We start from the raw sequence: 6,358 nt of genomic DNA on the forward strand, positions 1-6,358 counted from the left end.
GGGTCTGGAGAGATAGCTCAGATTGTAAAGAATTTGTAGCACAAGGTGCTCTCAAGTAGACACAATGGGTAAATAAACTGTGGTATATCCACATGAGAGCATTATTTGGTGCTTAAAAGATAAGAAATATGAAGCCATGAAGAGACATGGAGTAACTTCAAATGCATTTTACTAAGTGAAAGGAGCCACTGGAAAGACCCTAAGTATTGCATGGATGTAGCCACATAATATTGAAATAAGAGCAAATCTGTGGTTGCCATGGCATAGGCTAAAAGAAGGGACATGAGTAATCAGAACACAAATGATTTTGTGGCATCATACTCATGATGGATATATGTCATCATAAACTTGCCCAATCCCATAGAGTGCTTCAGCAGTGAGCGTTAATTTAAACACTTGAGATATCAATATGATACTATATAGGCTCATCAGTTTTAACTCTGAAGAGACTATTAATAATGGGTGATAAGGTTTGAATATGTTTATCAAAAGGCACATGTAAACTTAATTTCCAGTGCAACAAGGTTGTGAAGCAATTGGGCCATGAGATTGTGAATAGATTATAGCAGCAAGCAAGAGTTTATTTATTATCACTGAAGGGGTCATTACAACAGGTACTCATTCTCTGTCTCTGCATGTCTCTCCACCTCTCTGTCTCTCTGTTTCTGTATCTCTGTCTCTCTCCATCTGTACGTTTCTGTCTGTCTCTTTGTTTCTGTCTTTCTGTCTTTTTCTACCTCCCTCTCTATACCCTTCTTCTCCTCCTTCCCTCCCTCTCTCTCCCTCTTCCATTATAGCACCACACAATAAGAATACCATCATCAGTTCCTAGTGCCTTGATCCTGAACTTCCAACATCCAGAACTATGAGAAGTAAATTTTTCTGCTAATTATACATTAGCCTGTCTGTGGCATTCTGTAACCACAGCGCAAAATGGACTAAGACAATATGAGAGGGCACACCATATTGAGATCGGAAACAGGGAGTTCTATCCTTAACAATATGATTTAAATCCAGTGTAATCTATTATATTAAGACCTTTAAGTACATCTGCAAATTCCATTTTATCATGCAATGTAATATAAGCTTAGGCTCCTGGAATCAAAATGGGAACACCCTGGGGAATGTGGTATTATTCTATCTACCATGCATCTCTAAACAAATTTTCATGGACAAATAAATATACCATTAAAATTAAGTGATAAAAAATAGCCACAGACACAAAGTTAGAGAAAAACAAGGCCTCAGCAGAGGACAGTAAAAGCAGCAGTCACTGCAAAGCCTTCATAGCTAGGATCTAACAGAGGAAAAGAGCAGGGCACCTAAGAGCAAAGAGCACAGCTCTCCTGAAAGTGCCCCCCTCACAAAGTCTATCCTAGAAACTCTGGAAATGTGATGGGGCTGCTTGAGAACAGTAGTCGGAAAGTAGAATTTCTCAGCAAGCACAAGCAGGGCAGGACAGGGCACGAAAGAGCCAAAAAGACTCCTAAACCTGAATGCCTGACAAAGGAGAAACCGCCTAGAGCCATTCAAGTAGAACAGGACAAGGAAATTGGAGCCAGAGGGACACAGCTGTAAGGGGTGGGGGGGAAGAGCACAGAAAGTATAAGGCCATCTATTAGTCACTTTGTGAAAACAACAGAACAGGAAGTTTGTGAGCCAAGACGTTTGAAAAGGCAACTCAACCCAGCCCACCATTCTGAAAATACCCCAAAACTCATTTCTCTTAAAATGAGCCACAAACAAGGATTGTGGTCCAATTCCATAAAATGTTATACTTCTTTTTATAAAGAGTAGAATAAAATCCTTCAAGCAACAAAAGCTCTCTAAAAGGTCATGCCTATAAAACAGAAGAAAACTATAACCTAATATTTCTAAATGAGCTAGAAATCAATTAAGAAAATAATGGCAGTATTAAGAGAACAGCATATATCATAATTATTGGCCTTAAGAAAGAGAACACAGAAATTAGAAAAGGATTAGAAATGAAAAAAATTATAATTTCAGTAATTAATGCTACTGCATCTCCAGACAACAGAAAGTGCCCCTTGAGTTCTCATCTGAATATTAATCTCAGAACCAAAGCAAGGACCTGCCCAAGAAGGGTAGAGCTCTCTTGAGGGAATAGTTCTTTGGGGGCTCCTGGGGAATAGTTTTGATTCTCACCAGACAACATGGAGAACTTAGCACATCAAGAATTAGTATTGCACTCAAAAGGTTTTTGTCATGCTACTGGAGAAAATTCAACTCTATAATAAACGTTGCTCCATTTCGACAAAGTAATTAAATAAAAATGAGATGATTTCAAACTGCTCTGAAGAAATTAAATTGAATCATAGAACAAGAGCTAATGCTACTTATAATTATATAAAAAATATCTTCCATCCATTCAAATTTTTTTAGGAAAATATAAGAGGGAGATATAACCCTTGATGGGGGGGGGGGTTGGGGTAAACTTGACCCAACAATGGGGAATTAATAAGAATACTAAAGTAATTACTATCCAGGAGACTGGGTCAAATGACAGTACTCAGGCTTATAGAGCCAATTGTTCAGGTACACATAATTATTGAAAAGTTTACAAACCAATTACCAGATATAGTCTTTTCAAAATTAAAGATACAATTAACTTGTATTTATACAAAAGGTACTATATACTAAGACTCATCACTTACTGCTTATTTTTGCATTATTTTAGTATAACCTGTGTTTATGAAGTTATTTATGGTTATTCTATTACAAGATAAAAATCTTATATAATAATATGTGCTGCCATGTGACTCTCTTCCCAATATGTATTTATTGGTGGCATATTGGTTCCAATGGATCATCTGAACTAAATATGATATATATCCAGAGAAGGAGACCCTAAACATTTTCTAGCATACTAAAAATGCAACTAAAGGAAACCTGGAATGTATTAAGTGAAGGTCTGGGAAATCTAACATAAAGCTTCTAGAGATGAAATGTGAGTTAAAGACTATATTAGATGGATTTAAAAATGAACTCCAAAGAAAAGGTGAGTGAGCTTGAAAACCAAGCACTAGAAATCAGCCATGATAAAGCACACAGAGACTTTCAAATGGTATCTGAAAACTGTTTTTATAATATGCACACAATTAATGTCCCAGGTAACATAAAAGAAATATTTTGAAAATTAACATAAAGGGAAGAAATACTTTTGAACAATCATCAAGAATTTGCCCAGGTTTGCTAAAATAAAAATTATAGATTGAATTCAGTTGCAGAGAGGGAGGAATGATGAACAAAGGGGTCAGGACCAGGCTACAGAAACGCACAGAGACAGCTGACCTGAACAAGGAGGAGCTCATGGACCCCCAGACTGATAGCTGGGAAAGTAGCATTGGACTGACTCAAACCCCCTATATGTGGGTCTCAGTTAGAAGGCCTGGGCAGTCTAAGAGACCTCTGACAGTGGAACCAGGATATATTCCTGATGCACAAAAGGACGTTGGGAGCACATTCCCCATGGAGGGATACCCCCTTAGCCTAGAGGCAGGAGGGAAGGCCTAGACCCTACTTCAAATAACTTGACAGATTTTGATGATCCCTCCTGGAAGGCATCATCCTCCCTGTGGAGTGGAGGGGAGGATAGGACGGGAGAGGGTTTCAGGGGGGCATTGAAGGGAGGGAGAAGGAACTGGGATCAATATGTAAAATAAGAAAAAATAATAAATATGTATATAAAAAATTACAGATCACAGGATCTCAAAAATCCCAAGTACATGAAAAAGTAAGAACACTGCATGAAAGCATGTGATAAAGAAGTTGTTTAAATCCACAAATAAAGAGTTGAAGCCCTAAAGCACACTAAAAATGGCATACAGCAGAACAGAATGTCATTAGAAATGATGGAAGCCCAATAACATGAGAACAATATTTTTAAAGAACTGGAAACACTTTCAATCTAGAATTCTATATAAAGTAAAATAACAGTTTGAAAACCTAGTAATCAAACAATATTCAAGAATTAAAAGGTCTAAGAATAATAATGGAATAATAAATATAATCACAAAAAAATTAATGAATAAGTAAATATAATAAAAATGCAAAGATTTTTAAAAGAATTAAGAATATTAGAAAAGGTAACCATTTGAGTAAATGGTTAAATTTAAATATTCCCTTACAATGTCATTGAAGATTTAAGTTTAAAATAGCAGTAGATCATAAAACTTATAACATATACAGAAGTGAAATATGTAAAAATAATAGCAAAATTCTCTAGGAGATGGAAATTTTTTATGAATTTTTTACAGTGTATAAATTGTGATACAGTTTCATTTGAAGGTAAACAGCTATGATTTAAAGGCATGTTCTGTAAATATGAAGCAGGTCTCAAAGGAATAAAGGAATGGGAAGTAAACAGAGAAAGGTGAAAACAATAGAAAAGAAATAAAATCACATGACCCCAAATGTAACATTGACTTAAGGTTTGAAAATCAATCAATGCAACTTACCATGCTAACAAACTAACAGAAAAACTGTGTGTAATTTCAAGAGGCAGAAGAAGTAGCTGATGAAATTTAAAAACTGTTCTTGAAAAAATGGTCAATAAATGAGAAACAAAAGGAATTTTCTTCAAAATGAGAGTATGTCTCTGAAAACCCAAGGCCACTATACTGCTCCAGAGTGAGAGAATGAAGGCATTCTTCCTTACTCCCTTAAAATTAGGAACAAAGCAAGGAAGTGGATTCTCACTAAATTAAAAAAAAAAAAAAAGGAAGGAAAAAGAAAAAGGAAAAGAAAGGAAAGGACATGGTGTGGTAGAGGAGAAAGTTTGTTGTAGAAATGTGGGAGAGCATAGTCAGAGGCAGGGACATCTGGGAGATTCCAGAGTGAACATGAGCAGGCTGAGCTGGACCATATGGGGAGAGGGGAAAGGGAAGAGAGAAGGGAGAAGGGAGAGAGGGAAACCAGATGCAGTACTCAGGAGGCCAAAGGTAAGGGGTGTGGGTATAACCAAAAATGTCTACATTATATAGGGAAGAGCCTTTGGGGGAAAGGCAGCTCAGCCCCTGGGCTTGAGCGTTCAGGGTAGAGGGCAGGGTATGCTATGATCCATACCCCGTGTCAGCAAGGCAGGAACTGAGGATTGCTGAGAGAACCTGGCTGCCAGGTCTGATTTGATACATTAAATAGGTACCTCAGCCCTTTGTCTAAGGGTTTGAAACTTAACACTCACCACTTAGTGCAACATTATATTAGAATTCCTGGACATTTCTATTAAACAAGAAAACAATAAAGCATGTCCACATTAGAAAGGAAAATGGAAAATAAATTTGTTCACCAATAATTATAATAAAATTCTATCTTTAAAAAAATACATAGCAAAATAGATTCATGCAGTAGATTTGTAAAACAAGCAGAAAAATGGAGAGATAAATCATAGTTTTCAGAATTAATTACGTGGAAGAATGTTGTGGAATGGGGATACTCAGGACTTCTCTAAATAAGTCCTATTTTATGGATTTAACTTTGGGATCATGCACATAGTTGCAAGAAATTTCAAAAGCTCATTTCCAAAAATGTTAAAAGAAAATGAAATTAAAAACCTAAATATGTATCTAGCTAGTCACATAACCACACAGAGGGGAGGACCAAAGCAGCTTCAGAAATAGAATGCAAATCACACTGTTGGTGGAAAGGTTGGTGGGATTGTTCTGGCTGGCTTGTCTGTGTTATGGGATAGAGCAAATGAGTAACTATGTGATAGCCAGTCATTCCTAGTTGCAATCTAAACATTCTCAGAAATATTTAAAGAATTGAACTTCCTACAGCCACATAACTCGAGGGAATCCAATCATTGTCATTCAAATGTTAAAGAAATGCCAAGATTGGTTAGTCTGGAGAACTAGGGAACATTATGTTACATTTGGCTTCTAAGGAAATGTGAATTTAATATCTTTGGAGGTTTGTTTGTTTTTTGTTTTGTTTGGGGTTTTTTGTTTTGGAAATGGAATATTAGTTGAAATAAGAGATTACTTGTGTACTCATTGAAAAGTTAAGTCCCAGTTCTTTTGGCTGTATATAGCTTAACAATAGGAGAGTAGCTGAAGTTAAAAATAGTGTGGTAGAGGGGGCCAGGAACATGAATCCTGTCCAAGCATTGGATCAGTTAAGTCTGACTGACCTGAGCACTACTGAATTGTGTAATCCCTGGGTTCTCCAGGAGTGTTCCAGCTCTGCCACAGTTCAAGTATGGGTGTAAGCTACCACCAATGAGCAGCTCTTCCATTCCAGTGGTTTGATTAGTAAATAGAGCAATGAGTCAGCAAATTTCTAACTTCACTGGAAAGATGTATGATATATATGATATATACATATACATGTATATATG

Source organism: Phodopus roborovskii, unplaced genomic scaffold (genome assembly GCF_943737965.1).
Source record: "Phodopus roborovskii unplaced genomic scaffold, PHOROB, whole genome shotgun sequence".
In the NCBI taxonomy this organism is placed as follows: Eukaryota; Metazoa; Chordata; class Mammalia; order Rodentia; family Cricetidae; genus Phodopus; species Phodopus roborovskii.